This window comes from Macaca fascicularis, chromosome 13, assembly GCF_037993035.2.
Source record: "Macaca fascicularis isolate 582-1 chromosome 13, T2T-MFA8v1.1".
Lineage (NCBI taxonomy): Eukaryota > Metazoa > Chordata > Mammalia > Primates > Cercopithecidae > Macaca > Macaca fascicularis.
In genome coordinates, this window is record NC_088387.1 from 62,302,429 (window position 1) to 62,317,837 (window position 15,409).

General features: G+C 38.6%; 1 non-coding gene across 1 annotated transcript; it reads right to left on the reverse strand.

Annotated features, from left to right (window-relative positions):
- Positions 1–13,240: 13,240 nt before the first annotated feature.
- On the reverse strand, positions 13,241–13,343 carry LOC123568578 (U6 spliceosomal RNA). The gene has a single exon (XR_006691941.1). It is a non-coding gene; the product is annotated as a U6 spliceosomal RNA (small nuclear RNA).
- Between the last annotated feature and the right edge of the window lie 2,066 nt (positions 13,344–15,409).

Here is a 15,409-nt window from a genome sequence, read left to right on the forward strand (position 1 = left end):
CATACATACACAGACACACGCACACACGGGTGAAGGTTTTGTTCAATGTGTTCATCTCAAAATAGATCTCTGTAATTCAAAATTGATAAGAGCATTTGTGGAAAGAAGGAAGTGGCTGCCTCTATTTTTAAAGAGAGAAATATGTAAACTGCCTCAAATAGAAGATACCGCATCAGGCGCATAATGAGAGTTTGATCTTTCAGAGGACAATGACATGGGTGAATGCAATGCCCTTTTGATCTGCAAGCTACATCTGGCCTAAAGGTGCCATGGCTTCCCTGTTAACACCCCATGAACTTACAGGGGTGTATGCTCCTGCAAATTCTCCCACAGTATCTCCCCAGCAATGCCTCATTTTTTAAATGTACAATTCCTTCCAGAAATACTGCTCAACAGTCTGTCCATCTCTTCACATGGCTGTCGCAAAAACTGACATGAATTGTAATTAATAATTTCATTACTTAGCAAAGATTTTTTTTTTAACTTCCCCACTATTAAATTGTCTATGTGCAGTTTTTCCTTCCTTCTGTCCAGGCACCCCCTACCCTGTCTTTATTGAGCCGACTTTTCATGGACAGACAGTGGTGTTCTAATTTAAACAGGCGAGATCTTTCACACTGGTCTTTCTATAAAAGTGGCCAGAAGGGTTGAATAGCATCATTTGCTCCTTTCAGATGAAGAGCAAAAGAAGTCCTTTCCAACCTCAGCTGTGTTCACTTTTTTGCTCTTGCATAATTGCAGTCAAACTTCATTGAACATTTACTCTATGTCTGGCATTTTCCCGGGGCTAGGCTGGTTTATAAAGAAGAATCAGATATGCTCCCTATACTCAAAGAGCTCATAGTTTAGAGTAAAGGTTCTCAGTTGGGGGCAAGGTTAACACTCCCCCCACTCTAGGATATATTTGATAATGTCTGGAGACATTTATTTTTGGTTGTTCCAACTGGGAAAATGCTACTAGCATTGAGAGGATGGAGCCCATGGATGTTATTAAACATCCCATAAGAAACAGGACAGTCCTCGACAACGAAGTCCGGAATGCCAACAGCACTGAGATCTAGAGAGACGACTGTTTCCCAGGGAGGAGTAAGGTGAAATTCCTGGTAAACTTTGGACTCTCTGGTATATCTCTGTACCTTGTTCCTATTCCCGGTGAGGTCTGGACACTTTGATGTGTTGTCCCCTGATAGCACCGAGGGACTGAATGAGGCTTCAATAGCACTTTGCTTAAACGTTGAGAATCAACTCTTAAAAGCTTTTGGTGTGCTCCAACTTTTGGAAAATCCTTTTTAGTTTCTTAAGTCTCTGAGACTAGGAGTAAGGGCTCTTCTGTAAAGTCAGGCACAGGGAAAGAAAATGGAAAACAACATGCTTCTCTCCCACATTGTTTCTCAGCTATGGGAGAGTTTTCTATTAATATTATCCAAGTCCTTCTAGAAGGGGCAGGATTTTCTCAGTCATCTCTTGTTTGTCCTTTAATTATTATTCCTAGAAATAAAAGTGGCCTCGCATTAGAGAACTGAGTGCCTTTTTGAGGCGGCCCGTCAGGTGCACTAAAGTCATCTTGGGGCTCTGGTATAATAATTTTATTAAGAAGAAGAGTAGGCATGAAGTTGATATGAGCTGCCTCTTTTGATCAAGAAGAATTTCCTCACATTATTCCTGCTGTCCCTGTCACCACATTACATCATCATATTCCATGTGACATCATGTCAGAAGTGGTGCACACATTGAAAGTTGCTTCCACCTGGTGGTGGCATCGTGGGGAACTGAAGTCCTGTTTGACAACATCAACGAACCTGGTATATCTGAAAAAACATTGACGAGCATGTCCTTCACTTCCTCTTAGATTTGTGCTCTTCAGATAATTGGGAATATAACATCACCGTGGCTAGAAGCTGAAGCATAATTTATAATGAACTGATAGCAAAGTTTATCTACTATGACTAATAATCATAATGTAGTAACAGTAATGTCTGTCATAATAAAAAGGAACTAATTAGAGTGGAAAACAATATCTCTCCTTAAGAAACCTTACCTCACTGAGAAAATAAGACATGTAGGTGGCACAACATGTACTAATTCACTTAGCACAGTGAACCCAGGTAACAGCACATGCATGGAATGATTGATTGACCCAGGAAATAATTCACATGGAAACTAATTGATTGAGGATAACTCTTATACCACCTTTACCTGTGACATGAGGCCCTTTACAAGGGTGCAGGGATGCTGTGGCATGAAGTAGCCCAAAGCAATTATATCTAGAAAATGACTCCTTACCTGTTCTTAGATGTAAGTATTGGCCGGCCTGAGTGTCGAGTAAGGAGAAAAGGCTGGCTGCAATGATGGTTGTGAAAACATATTTCTGATCAAGAACATTGTCAATGAAATGAGACTACGTTCCTGATGATTGGCAAGATTTGGGAAATATTTTGGAGGGACTTATTACAGTGTGCTGTGAGGATTTCAGGATTTCTGGAATCTTGCAACAGTTTCTCTTTAACCTGCAGGTGGCATTAGTAGTAAAAATGTATTTCCTATCATTCCTGAAAAAAATATTCAGCAATAAAGTGAGGGAAACAGTAAAGGGCTTCACAGCATGACTCAATTAGAGGAGCAAGCCCGATTCATTGCAGATGGCTTTTTGCTATGTTTAATAATCCAGGGAACTCAATGATCCAAATCCAGAAATAGTAAACTACAATTCTTATAGGAATTGAAAAATCTGGGGAAGTTTTTTCTTTCTCTTGAGTTTGGAATACAAGCATACGTCTATATGCATACACACACACATGTCTTTGTGATTCCGTTTCCATGTGGGAGGCCAAGAATCTGAGCACTGGGAGCAAACTTGGTTTTTTACTTACCGAGTGAGAATTGAAACTCAACTAAGTGTGATCGAAATTCTCTAAAACCGACCCCCTAAGATTCTCTCTCATTGCTGCTGGGCCCTATGTCTAGCCCAGAGAGACTTGCGCATTGCTAGTATAGCAGTTCCCACAGCCACGGTTCTTACTTTTTTCACTTCTTCCTGGTGCAACAGCAACTCACTAACTGCACTGGCCAAGCAAATTCTTGAACTGAACGTGATGAAATACCTGGAATGGAGTCAATTTAGGAAAGTCTCCCAACCTCTTCAGAGAGATGACAATCCAACTAGTTATACCTGGAAATGGAAATGGGAAATTAAGAGACTATTTCTTTAAAAACTCCAAAGTATCAAAGAAGTTAAAAACTCAGGAAAACACAGAGAGCAGGTATAAAACCTATTGGGATTGGGGTCTGTGATCTTATTCTGAATTTGATGGAGGAGAATGATTATGAGGGTGAATATGTTAAATAGGATGGCCCAGCACCCAGCCTTCTAGCAATCCCTAAGCATCCTTTAGGGAACATGGCCTTCTAGCAGAAAGAAGCTGCAAAGAAATGACAAGCCAATTGGGGATCTGTGTAAACAGAAAACTCTGATTCTCCAAAATAGACCTACTAACTGCAGTGAAGTTAGAGGTTGTTCTGAAGTGAGCATTTTCTTCTCTGATGTTTCTCACACTTAAATGCTTTATAGTTCATACCTCTGCTTCCTTTCCAATGGACAGTTGAGAATTTTGCTGTGTTTTTTGTTTGTTTAGTTGTTTTTTCCAGAGACTAGTTCTCACTCTGTTGTCCAGGCTGGAGTACAGCAGTGCAATAATAGCTCATTGCAGCCTTGACCTCCTGGGTGGAAGCAGTCCTCCCACCTTAGCCTCCCAAGTAGCTGGGACTATAGGCCCATGCCATTGTGTAGAGATAGGGTCTTGCTATGTTGCCCAGGCTCGTCTCAAACTCTTGGCCTCAAGTGATTTTCCTACCTTGGTTCCCCATCGTGCTAGGATTACAGGTGGGAGCCACCATGCCCTGCTGATTTTGTTGATTTTTAACAGTCGTGATCAAGTGCCAGAGGTATATCTGTAGCCATGGATCTATTCCTCAAAGTGCTCTTTAGACACTCTTATGGGAAGGTTAATATTTTATTAAATATTTAGCACTGACATAATGTGAAGAGGTCTTTCGATGAATCAGTTCAATCACAAGCTTTAATTGAGCCTGAAAGTTGTCACTCACATTTCTCGTTTGCTCACTAGCCTCTGCCATGCATCACTATTGCCTTGACTCTGGTTCATAGGTTGTCTCCTCCCAGGAAGCACAGCTCCTCATGCAGCCAGTGTTGATGAGAGTTTCCATCAAGAAGTTCATGTCTAGTGGAGGCTGCCACTGCTTGCATCTCTCAGTGCGACCTAGGTCTCCACTGGACACTGCTATGCCCTCTATGCCCTGGCACTCTGTACTCAGTACTTCCCTGCAGTATGGGAGACTCTGGAGCCCACAGAGGCCCAGGTTGCCAACCTGGTCCATGGGAAAGTGGCAAAAAAGGCCTCCTTTATGTTGGTATTATTTTCTATTAGAAGGGGCTTCAAGCACTGTTGGCTGTGCCCAAAGACTTAAACAGCATTTAGGAAAATCACTTATCCAATCATAACTTATATCCTCTAAGCTCTCCACAAAACTTGGACACAAGTATCATGAAGGCTGGCTGGATACAGTGCCACCATACCTGAAGCACAGCCCAGTGCTAGGCTGGGGTTTCCTCTCTTAGAGATGCCCAGTGGCAGAATCAGCCCTTCCCGATATGACTTGTCATACTATGTGGAGCTGAGAATTCACTGCACTCAGCGGAATCTTATTTGAGTGTCCCATTTTTCTTTCCTCCCAGTGGGTCTTGCTGGGAACATGGAAAATCTGATTTCTTTTCTCTGATCTTCTTAACTCCAGATCTTGGAAACTTTTTAAAAAAGATCTGATAGTCTCCTTATTCATATTAAAATATTAGCTGAGCCAAAATAGCATGTGGTCTGACTTTTCTTTCATTATAAAAGAAAATCCTTTATAAAAAGGATTTTTTTTCATTATAATTTGAAAAGTGATTTTTTGAGATTTGCACAGTACTATGGATTGAATATTTGTGTTCTCCCAAAGTTCACATGTTGAAACCCTAATCCTCCATGTGATGATATTTGGAGATTGGGCCTTTGGGAGGTAATTAGATCTTAGGGTGGAGCCCTTGTAAATGGGATTCATGACCTTATTAAGAAGAGACACAAGCTTGCCTATCTCTCTTTTTCCACTAAGTGAAGACACAGCAAGAAGCTGGCCATCTCCAAACTGGCAAGAGGCCCTCATGGGAACCCAACTATGTTGGCACCCTGAGCTCCATCTTCCCAGCCTTCAGAATTGTGAGACATACATTTCTGTTGTTTAAGGCACCTAATCTATGGTATTTTGTCACAGCAGCCTGAGGAGTCTAGACACATGGTTACAAAATGTTTCATAATTGGCTTGATATTTAACAGACACCGTTAAAAAATCTCATGAAACCTAGACAACCTTGGAATTCTGGACATAGGATTGCCTCAACTTTAGTGTGTGAAGTAGTAATGATCTTCAGCAGGTGAGAAAACACTAAGTCATCTTTACTTGAAATTCTCTTATTAATCAGTTTATTCTCCTAGGATTTTAGCTCCTTCATGTTCTACAATACAGGGGATGTATATGGCAACTTATGAGAACACTGCAAGTTAATTATGCTATGTAATGATTGTCGGTCTCTTGACTGTATTTTCTGTTCCTGGTCTGCTACGTGAGTAGGCCATGACACCTCAGTTTTCATGGGTAGGACCTCTGTATATGTTTCCACTCATTGGCATTTCAACAGCTTTTAGGGTACATTATTTACTTTCATCAAATTCTCTTCAAAGATCTTTTATGGACATATCAGGCCCTGGTTTTATGATGACTCAAATATATGCCCCCTACCTTTGACCATTTGGAAGAGTGAAAACTATCAATCCTTGTAAATCCATTAATGCGTGTTTGTTGCTTCTCATGGACTTGGTTTTTATTTCTACTCTACAAATATATACTGGACTGGCTCCACATTGTGCCACACCCCATGTTCCACAGTTCTTCCAAGAAACACACACACACATACACACCTTCAAGTATATGCAATTGAATCTAATTACTCATTTCTAGGCTCTATCCTATCCACAATTCTGAAGAAACTTCAAGATTACATAATAATAGGTACTTCAGACTTTGGAAGCAGAGATGTTAAACTATTGGTGAAAGTAAGATATTGAAAGACTAAAGATAGGATACGGGAAATAGAAAATCTAAGGATTTTCTAATCTAAGGATTAAGTGATGGCTTTATAACAACTGCTCTGTCTCAACTGACTTATCTTGGAAATAGAAGTCATTATAGTAGCTGTTCACTGTGTTTTATAATGTTATCAAGGTAAATAAAATGAAGGAAATATTTTGAAAAAACATAAGGATGGCCAGCGTCTGATTTACTGTTGCTGAAAACATCTGATTACCTGCAGGAAATTCTGCAATGCCCAGGAGTCCCACCCAGAGTGGGACTGCTATAATATCTGCAAACTAGTATCCCTATGGGCACAAATCTGTGGGTTTGTGCTGTTATGGACAGCTGTGTGTTAGAATTTGTCTCATCCTTTATGAAAATTCTTCACCCATTCACTTGACAGAACAAATCAAAACATGTGAGAAGGGATGATTGTTTCAAAAGAAAAGTGGGATGTGTAGAGAGGGTTACGCATGGAGAGATGCCTCTGTGAATATTGAGTGCAGCGGGAGATAATATGAAGTTTCTTAGGACTTGGCAACTGGAAGATTCGATGAAAGAAACTACGTTCCTTTTTTTAAACAAACAAACAAACAAAAAAATGGCAGTCCATTAAAAAAAGGGAACACCAACCTAGCCAGTCTCAGACATTGTTAAAAAGGACTCAAGACCCATTCGTTTTGACTTAGGTGTGCATATTTCTAAACTTCTGCCTCTTTACAAACACATTTGTTCTAACCATATTGCAACAGATCTGCATTCTTAGCCAATTCCCCTGAATTCTTAATTCTTGTTAACAACTCTGGCAATTAATCAATTACTCCTACCACTGAAGGGCTCAGGGAGGAAGGGACAGATGATTTATAGCAGCACAGCGTCCATGCTTGTTGAATAGAGCTCAATTGCTGGAGTACTTCATTTAGAGAATAGATGGGGAGGTGAGTAGCCAACAGGCTGAAGATAATCAAAAGACTACAACTGCCAACAGGTGACAGGTTGGAAGTGCTCCTTCCTCTGACTCTTTTTTACTGTTATTTCCCTCCTGTCCTTGTTCCCAAAGCTCACACAAAATCCCGATGTCACTTGGGTGGGTCAGCCAGCTAATCGTGTTGAGGGTTTTACAGAAAGGTAGCATCATAGTGTTTAAAGAGTCTCAGAGATTGTCTAGTCTATAAGTGCAGGAAGCTGTTCTACAAGGCCCTGGTGAATGACCCGTTAGATCCTTTGAAAATATTATCAGTAATGACTTTGGAAGGCAGCTCATTCCACTACAGGACAACTGTTTGTTAGAAAGTTTCCCTTAAAATGAGATACAACCTTCTAATATATGCCCACTGATTGCATCTGTCTTGCGAAGCAATCCAGAATCACTCCACTCTTGCTCCTAGATAGTGTGCCTCCAAAACTTGAGAACATCTTTAATATCCCATCCTTCACTGCAGTTCTTCTTCTCATGTTTGTGGGGCAGAGTTTTCTTATCTTTTTCCAGTCCCTCTTAAAAACACTGTTTTTTTCTCAAGGCCCTTCTTAAATTGCAGCACCAGCATTTTTAACATCATTGCCCATGGTGCCTTCCTTGTGAACCGCATTCCTGCCATTTACATCCCCATATTATCTTTGGTCCCAATAAAACCATGGATTCTGAGGGACCTATTCAATTAAAGCCAATAATATGACCAGGACCACGCTGATGACATTTGCTAGTCCTTCCCTGAAATAACTTTGGATTTATCATTTCTGTTTCAGGACTGTTTCTAGGGCTGTGTGGCAGGGCTTGAACTTTTGATGTGCTCTTTAAGGGCACCTAAATTTACTGAGTTAATAAAATTATAGACACTGATAAAGGCAATAATAGAGCAAGAAGAAGTGAACAATGGTTTCAGCCAGAGGGAGAAAAGGGAAGGTCACTCAGAGTAGAAGGCGGCAAATAGTTTCTGCAGACAGGAACGCTCTTTGGTGGTGGGCATGGAGTTATCCCAGAGGGCAGGCCCAACCAGATGGGCAGACCTACCAGCGTGCATATGTGACTTGAGGTGTGCTAAAACATTCCTAGTCCCCAAATATCTGTTATACTCCTCCTACTGCCGGAAATCCCCATGTAACTAACTCCTTTAGCTTAAGGCCACTGTAAAAATGTAAATGTTCTCTGGGAGAGTAAAATATTAATCCATTATCAACTAGTGACATCTCAGCTACACTTGACCAAATTAGAACTAGCTGGTCACTGAGCAGACTCCTAGAGGAATAGGCTACAAAACCGATATGTTTTAATTGAAGGAACAATATAGAAAGATAAAATTTCAAGACTTTGTGGTGCAAGGAGGTGAAGAGGAAGGATAGAGATAAGGATTTATTTGGTGGAAAGTGAGTTGCCTGAGACAAGCAGGGTGCCTCTGTGGAGGCCTGTGCAGCCCTCAGCAGCAGTGTGGATACTGGGAACTAGATGAATAAAGTGAGGATGCTAAAAAGCAGCTAAAAAAGAATATGAATAAATCTCTTAGGTTGAAGTGCTGTGGAGGGATGCCCTGAGGCATTCTCTATCGAGCTTGGGCCCAGGAACTATGAATTGGCTGGGTGGGCAAAATGCCCTAGTTTTTTGATTTTTAATTTTAATTTCTCACTTCTGAATGGACTTAAATTACTTCAGAGCTGTAAACTGTAAGGAGAAATTCATTTGATTCCCTGCTTTATTGCTGACTTTATTCTTTCTGATTTTCTCCATTTTATTCCTGGAGAGACCCCAAAAGGGTGATGAATTAGGAAGGGGAGGGGAGTTGGAGGTCAGCAGACAGATCATCAATGAAAAAAAGCTGAGGAAGAATAATTTTCATATTCTTTATAATCATGAACTAGAAAGACTCTCTGAATTCCAATGTAAGAGAAACAACTTAATGTGACTTAGGCAGAAAAGGAGAGTGGATGAATAATAAATACATAAGTAAATAATAAAGAGTAGAAGGAGAGGATACAGTCAGGATGCCTGGATGCTGAGACCTTTATGTTGACACCTCTCTTTCTCTCTCTATCTCTCTTTCGCCTCCTTTTCTCCTGTTTTTCATGTGTGCCTCTTTCAGGTGTTAGGTTCATTCCTTCCTCCCACAAAGAGGGTTTCTCCAGTTGCAGGCTCACATCTTCTCAACCTCATGACCACATCTAAAATAGTTCCTTTTGTTGTTGTTGTTGCTCTTAGTTCAGTTTAGGAAAAATATGAAAGAGCTGTGAATGGTTCCATTGGGTCCTAGGCTTATTCCCAGAATGATCACCAGCTCCAGTAAAGTGTGAGGCAATTAGCTTATTCTGGATTCAGTGTAACCCCCAAGGCCAGATAGCCGATAGCTGCTCTCAGGGAAGGGGAGAAGTGATGTTGGACACACACACGAAGAATTATAACACAAAGGAAGATTGAGGGAGTCATTTAATAGCAGTGTACCTACAATCCTAATGGAAGCCGAGATCTTGGTGGGGTTTTTACACCCTCTAATCTAATTACAAAATTGTAAAATGGACCTTATTAGTCAGCTAGGGCTTCTGTGGTAACAAAACACAACAAAACAGGTAGCTTAAACAACAGAAATGTACCCTCTCATACTTCAAGAGGCTGCAAGTCCAAGATCAAGGAGCTGGCAGGGCTCTCCTGAGGTCTCTCTCCTTGGCTTGCATATGGCTGATTCTCTGTGCACGTTCATCCTTGGTGTTTCCCCCTCTTCTTATAAAAACACCAGTCATGCTGGATGTGGGGCTCACCCTCAAGACATCAATTAGCCTTACTTACCTCTTTAAATGTCCTATCTCCAAATATAGTCACATTGAGGCTTAGGGCTTCCAGATATCAATCTTCCAAGGGACACAATTCAGTCCATAACATGGACTAGTCTAGGTTTCAGTAAGGAAATGGACAAGCTGTGGAATGGTGTTTGAGTTTTTTCCCCTAAATTATAGAAGATAAGTATGAACCAGGGAAGACAAACCCACCTGAAACACATATATTTGCAATGCAAGGGTTGAGGGGCTTAAGATCATGTGATTATGACTGATAAGGCTACTGAAGACCAGATGTAGCAAACAGGCAAGACATTTTCCTAGAATGAGTTGGAAGTTTTGCCTAACAGTAAGACTGATTTTATATTCTAGGAAGTGTCTCCCCAAAGAGGGAAGCCCTAGTTTTCAGAGAAGCAAGTGCTTCTGTGCCAAGTTAAGGAATAATCTGTCTCTGATCCTGTCTGATGTATAAATTGGCCGTATATTTTTGGCAGTGCCATCATCCAAGAGCTAAGTTTTAAAAAATGTCTAGGAAAATACAATACTTATCTGCAAATGTGAATGCTAATGAAACCCTGTTGCTGGCTAATTTCCATCAGAGGAAATTGCTGCATATTCAAAATATCTATAGGTGGACACTGAAAATCATCATTGCTATTAAAAAGCAGTTTATACCAGAGTTCATGTTTGAACTAAAGTGAAAATTCTGTCTAATAAGAATATAATAACTGGTAGTCTCAGTATTTAATAGGAAGGAATGAAATTTGAGAAAACAGAAATAAAAGCTTTTTTTTTTTTTTTTTTTTAAGAAATCAACTAGATCTAGGGAATAATTACTATTGTGATCCATTGAATAGAAGCAGCATTTATTCACTTGGTGTGTAGTTTATTTATAATCCTCCTACCTATGAACACAGACTGCATTTGGGGTGTGTATGTACATGTGTGGGCAACAGGGAGAGAACAAGTTGAAAGAGAATGAAATCAATGTATGAGGAACATAATTTAGGAATTTATCTTTTTTTAGTAATAGAGTTTGAAAAGTAAGATAAACCTGATAATGAGTTTTCTTCCTTGTAGCCAGGTTTGTGTATAAAAGGAAAAGACTTTCTCATATACAAATGCAAATCTATGTACCATGCCCCCGCAAATATAAGCAAGGATGTGCACATATGTCCCAAATTAATTCCAAAGCAATTTCAGACCCAGATTTGTGTTAATGCATTTAGCAAGTAATTAGTTGTCCATTCATTCATTAACAGCATATTTTAAAACTTCTTGCAAAACCCAACCTCCCCCCTCAACAAAGTGGCACTTCTAAGAAGACAGAAGGGATAGAAAATATGTCGGGTAAGATGAGAAAACAAATCAGAGAAAGAAAATTACATGTTAGCTGTAGAAGAACATTAGTCATAGAAATGGGATTTACAAAGAACACACTTTGCTTTCCTTTACCTTTTCACACAAAAAGGGGTGAAGTTGCGAATTGGAACTGCATCAGTGGGTACTTTAGCATTTTATGATTCCAGTTTAGTATAATGTTTTTCTCTCTTGGACGTTATAATTTTTCTTCCATTTGTAAAGCGCTTTATAGTTTTCTAAGCAGTTTCACATAGAGTAGCTCATTTGTGGAACTAATAGCATTTATGTGGGATCACAATATTCTAATAGAATTGTGCAATTCGCATAATGAGTTTAACTTGTTATTAAAATGAATGCCACTTGGATAAGATTGAAGGGGAAACCAGGCAGGTCAACAATCTTGAGGTAAGTTCTGACCATTTTGGATTTGTAAGAGCTGAGGGTAAGAAATAAAGATACTTTGGGAGAATATGACCATAGATAAAATAAGTTTAAAAATGAAGGCTAAAGGCACACAGATGTCCTGTTCCTATTTCAAAATTTCACTAGGAGTTGTGATAGAGATTGCCAATTTCCATTCTCCTCCTTTTCCTCCTCTTACAAACACAGGCTCTGCATTACTGGATGTGCCAAGCTGGAAAACTGCATCACCCAGCCTCCCTTTCCCCTTCTTGCTTTTATTAGCCTATGGTTTTTGTAACATGCTGGACCTTCTGACTCCAAGGAGATCTAGATAATGGAAGCTACACAGTAAAGATGGAGCAGAAAAATATGGAAGGAATCTATGACATCAGTGTTCTGTTAAACACCTCCATGCATTCTTCTATTATTCCAGTCATTGCTAGATGACTAATTTTGCTCAGGTACAACAAAACAACTTGGTGAAGCCTGCCATGCACCTCTCCCTTCCTGATCTACAGAATCTCTAATCATTTTACCTTCATATGGGAAACTAATAGGAACTTCTTCAGCACCCAAGGAAGTGCAACCCATAAGTGTTAGTAGTAGTGTATGAAAAGAGTTAACACATGTTGGGAATAAAAAATACCCTTTCCAATGGGTATTGGAAATGTAGCCAAGATATCCATGCTTTCCTTTTTCTTTCTTTCTGTCAAAGAGCCCCGATATATTTTGCAAAAGGCTTATCTGGCCTCCCAAGGAACATTCCAACAGGTGATCCATAGTGATTTTATATAAATAAAGCAATGTTGTCCAGTGTTGTCATTCCCTTCTCTGCACATACACTCCCTCCATCTGCCATTCCTGCTCACAAATAAACGTCCTACATATTAGCCTTTGTTTCAGACTTCTCTTTCCAGGGGTCCCAAGTGATGACAGATTAAAATCATGCAGGAATAAACCAGTCCTGGATTGCCTAGCTCTGAGCGTTTCATTTTTAATATAAACAGGAGAGTTATCATAGCTTTCAGCTCAATAATTTATCTATTGATAAATTATTAATATTTATCTATGGTCACATTCTCCCAAACTAGCTTTTATTTATTTACTATAAATATTAATCTATTGATAATTAAACCATAATTTATTTTGGTTCTATTTTATAATTTTTAGTTTTTGATTTATATTCTCTATTTCATGATACTTCATTCTTGTATTTTCCTTTAGTTATTTAGACATAGTTTTCTTCAACTCTTTGAATATATTTTAAATAGATGATTTAAACTCTGTTTAAAGTCTTTCTAGTAAGGACAACTTCTGAGTTTCACAGGCCAGTTTCTATTGACTGGTATTTTTACTGTGTGTGGGTCATACTTTCTCATAATTTTGCATCTCTTACAATTTTCAATAATATATATGTATTTATTTTTAAATATTTAATTTAAAAATAAAGATTGCACATATTCAGTGTGCACAATGTGATGATTTCATATATGCATACATTGTGTAATGATTATCACAATCAAATTAACACATAAAATTATAAAATCAAATTTATATGTCATCCTTGTGTGGGGGCCATGCTAATCTTCTCTGTATCATTCTGATTTTAGTATATGTGCTGCCAAAACAAGCACTAAATATTGTAGTTAAACAATGTGGCAACTTTGAAAATCAGATTTCCTTACACTTTTGGGTTGTTGCTGTTGCTGTTTGTTATTTTTGTGGCTATTTGTTTAATTACTTTCCATGAGTAATTCTGTGGTATCTCTTTTATTTGTCCTGTGTGGACAGTTAAGCTTATTGGCCAGCTGATTATTAAACTACGATTCTCTTAAATGCACTGAACTAATAATTTTCCCTGCCTTCTCAAAGGTGGTTTTGTGTGTGTTGGGGTATGCCTTCAATGCTTTGCAAGGAGTTTGCAACTCTGCCTTCCTTTTTATTCCTGCTTGGGGAGATCCTCAAAGTTGGCTAAAGTTGAAAGAGTAGAGCCTTCTCAAGTATTTCCTGGGCATTTCCTAACCACATGTATATGGTGTTCTAGATTCCCAGGAATAGTTTAGTACTTTAAAAGTCTCCTATGAACAACTCTTTTCCTATTTTTTTCCCCTTGTAGTTATTTTTCTGGTCAGCTTCTTGTTTATCCCAGCTGTTATCTCACCTCAAGCAGCTGCAATATTAAACAATTACCACTAATTATTTCCAACAAATACCATAGAGAAAAAGCTGTTTTTAGAGTGTGAACTCTGAGTATAAAAAATAATAATAAGGAAACGCCATGCAAATTGGGGTTTCCAGGGAACTTCCAGATAAGTCAGATAATGACAATTCTGTGGCTATAGGACTTTTGAGGAAGTTCAAACCCAAAACCTGTCTGCCCCTACCAATGGCTATGAAGTTTCTGGTTTCAATGCCTACATTGATTGTGAGGACTTTTATTTTCAAACGTTCTGTAGATCTAGAGAGAGAGAACAATAGAAAAATGGTCAGTTAAAATGCCACAGTGTCCTGTTATTACCACAATCTTACCACAGTGCTTTTATTGAATAAATCCTTCTTGAGCTTGGTTAATTTTCAGAGTACTGAAAGTATTTATTTCACCTCTTTTTGTCAGTGTTTTCATTGCTTGTATAAAGGAGTAAATTATTGGACATCATTACTCTGTTATTCCTGCTGATGTTACCCTCTGAAATCAATCTGAATCCAAGAACAAAGGGGGAATTAAGATATTCTCAGATTTAAGAAAGCTAAGAGAATTAGCTGCCAGCAGAACTACCTTAAGATACTGGCAACCTAAAGTTCTCTTAACTAAATTAATTTTTTAAAAAATGATAAGAGAAGGACTTTTGGAACATTAGAAAGAAAACAAAAAAGAGAACAAATATATAGGTAAATAATATGGAAATGCCTTCTTTTTAGTTTTCTAAATTGTGTTTCTCTAACGTGTTTCTCACTGTATGTAGACAAAACTTTTAAGATAGTTGTATAATGAATATAGAAGGATAAATGGGTGTAAAGAGAGAGAATATTTCTATGGTTTGCTCAAACTGGTAAAATAATGATAGCAGTGGACTCTGATAAGCTACTTATATATTATATAATATCTGGAACCTTCGCTGAGACTATGTATAGATATAAACTCAAAACCACTGCATATAAATCAAAATGGAATAATAAAATATACACTGAATCCACAAAAAGACAGGACAAAGAAACCAAAACCTGGAAAGCAAACAGAAAATCAACAGAGAAAGAATTAAGCCCTGAAATACCAATAATTACATTAACTATGAAAGGACTAAACATACCAACTAAAAGATAGAGGTTAGCAGCATGGACAAAAATAACAAGCCATTAATATGTTGTACATCAGAAACTTGCTTCAGATATAATGATATAGGCAGATTTAAAGCAAAAGTATAGAAAAAGGTATACTATGCAAACATTAATAAAAAGAAAGCAGGGGTGGCTATGTTGATATCACATAAAATAGATTTCAAAGTGTATTAGTTCATTCTCACATTGTTATAAAGAACTATCTGAGACTGGGTAATTTATAAAGAAAAGAAAAGAGGTTTAATTGGCTCACGGTTCCACAGGCTGTATAGGAAGCATGGCTAGGGAGGAAATTATGTGGTGGAAGGTGAAGGAGAAGTAGGCACATCTTACATGTGGGTGCATGAGAAAGAGTGAAGGGGGA